The sequence below is a fragment of the Notothenia coriiceps genome, unplaced genomic scaffold (assembly GCF_000735185.1).
Source record: "Notothenia coriiceps isolate Sejong01 unplaced genomic scaffold, NC01 NC01_scaffold00018960, whole genome shotgun sequence".
Lineage (NCBI taxonomy): Eukaryota > Metazoa > Chordata > Actinopteri > Perciformes > Nototheniidae > Notothenia > Notothenia coriiceps.
The window spans coordinates 1-2,604 of NW_011351661.1; the positions used below are offsets into that span (position 1 = coordinate 1).

At 41.9% G+C, this 2,604-nt stretch overlaps 1 long non-coding RNA gene across 1 annotated transcript; it reads right to left on the reverse strand.

The window, feature by feature from the left end:
* Window positions 1-215: 215 nt before the first annotated feature.
* LOC104951336 (uncharacterized) lies at window positions 216-1,656 on the reverse strand. Its single transcript, XR_799015.1, has 3 exons — window positions 1,295-1,656; window positions 441-535; window positions 216-353 (listed from the first exon to the last, which is right to left on the reverse strand). It is a non-coding gene; the product is annotated as an uncharacterized lncRNA (long non-coding RNA).
* Window positions 1,657-2,604: the final 948 nt, after the last annotated feature.

Here is a 2,604-nt window from a genome sequence, read left to right on the forward strand (position 1 = left end):
TCTCTCCCTCTCTCTCTCTCACACACACACACACACACGCACACTCTCTATCTCACACGGACACACACTGTTTCACACACACACACACACACACACACACACACACACACACACACACACACACACACACACACACACACACACACACACACACACACACACACACACACATCAACTAAAAAATCATCACAATTACAACATCACCACCGCTTCACTGTGTGACGCCTCAGATTAGTTTCCTGCTCACCTTCATTTCGTCCAGCAGCTTGAGACAGGATGCATACTTGGACTCATAGAACTTGAAGATGATGTCCCGGATCTGAGGTTCCAACTCTAGAAATAACTTAAAGGAGCTGAGGACGGAAAAAATATTAGATTAGATTTATTTTAATAAAATGTACCAAGACATTTTCAGTTATGGTTAATAAAACACCACCTACCTGCTGGAGATGACGTTACGCTGGAGCTCCTGTCTGTCAAATGTGGCCAAAGCACACATGCCTCCATACACAGCTACATTACTGGGGGACAGGAGCTGCAGGAACACACACACAATTTACAGTTTAGGGTTTTGATGTAGATAAATTGTAATAGTGATTTTAACCTACAGCCGTGGATGGTGTGAGGCAGCAGTCCAAGTAAAAAGAATCAAAAGACTATTTCCCAAGTATTCTATTCATAACACGATTGACCCTAAGCGATGTTCTACCCTGCTGTGACTCAGTCAAGCTGTTGGAGCTAGCATGGAGCCCAGAGCTACTTACTGGAAGAAACAAACAAGCAATTTCAAAAAGAAGAAGACAGAAGTGTCTTTAATATGAAGTAAAAGGAAGTATCCAGAATGTCAAACTGAGTTATTAGCAAAACCAGGTTGAATAACAAGACGGGAGCTGAAGTCTACAGATAACTGTGAAATTATATTAGCAGCAACAGCGTTACTGTAAAGCAGGGTAGATCTCCATTCACTGTTCAAAAATTCTCAGTTTTTTTTTTATTGAACATCTTTCTGCAAAGCATTTGTCAAAAAAGTTCTAAATTTGGTATTAGGATCATTAACATAGCAGCAATCAACTATATGCCGAGTAATGTCTGCTTACGCAGATGATGGATGAAGGAACCCTTCTGCACATGCATGTTAGTGGATCATATCCATAATTAGGACTTGAGAGATTGCTGAAGCATGACATCAGCTTGTGTTGGCCTTCGGAAGGTGTTATTGCAGAGAACACTGGATATTTTGGATCCAATGGATGAAGTTGCTTTAGTGGATCTAGTGGAGAGTTCATTGGCTTACATCACTCACCTCAGGACAGTCACAGTGGTCAAAGGAAGCCTGCAGGAAGCACTTGGCAGCTGGTTTATATTTTCGAGAGGCCAACTCTGCCAGTCCTTGAAACAATAAACAAGGTTAGATAACTACTGTAGAGCGGTGCAGGACCTCCCTGTTCCCTTTTCCTGAAGACAACAGCCTGTTTAACCTGTTTTTGTTAGATGCCGCAAGCTGAAGAGATTTGGAAGTTTTGTTTTACAACATAAAATACATCAGTAAATATCTCTGGTGAATGTCTGAAAATTCTACATGTCATAAAAACAGAGGTGGCAAACAAGTGACTACATTACATGTCATTTGTTAGACGCTTTTATCCAAAAAGACTTACATACATTCCGTACTGGACAATCCCCACAGGAGCAATTTGAGGTGAAGTGTCTTGCCCAGGGACACAACGACATGCTGACTGCAGTGGGACTCGAACTTGCTACCCCCTGATTTGAAGTCCAGCACTCTATCCACTGAGCCACAGCCTACATAATGTAGTTACAGTATGTAGTTCCTTTACATACTAATGTTAGCATTTTACTTCTTGCGATTCATTTGCGCTTCAAAAATGAGGAAGCACGGCTCTGCTTTCTGCCACAGAGTCAGAACTAAACATGGAGAACCAGCATTCAGTTATTATGCTCCAAACATCTGGAACTAACTACCAGAATCATGCAGATCTGCTGCAACTCTTACTACTTTTAAATCCAGGCTGAAGACATTTATTGGACTACTCATATATTACACTGCAACTTGTATTCATGTACCGTAATTTTCGGACTATAAGGCGCACCTGAATATAAGCCGCAGCAGCTAAATTGAATGATGTGTACATATATAAGCCGCACTGGACTATAAGCCGCAGGTGTTTTAATGTTTAATTACCATATGTAAGGGTTCGTGCACAGAGGGGATTGTCGGGAAAGAGATGGTTGTTTGTGGAAGCTCCCATTTATTAACATTTCAACAAACAAGTTGCATATTTGCATAACGTATTCAAGTGTTACCATTTAGTGCAATAGTAGCTACAGAACATGTACTGTGCTGTGTAAACTGTACTGTATCACATAGCGTTTCAGACACACAAACGTTTCAACTTTCAAACTTAAACGGTGCGCTCCCAGCGCACGTACCGGCAGTGATCTACAGCAGCGGTTTTCAACCAGTGGTACGGGGACAAACTGTCTCGCTCTCGTAATGTCTGTCTGTCTTGCTCTCGTTCTGTCTCTCGCACCACTCTCGGTTCCACTTTTACTTTTGCGCGCTACCTGTCTCACTCTTTTCCG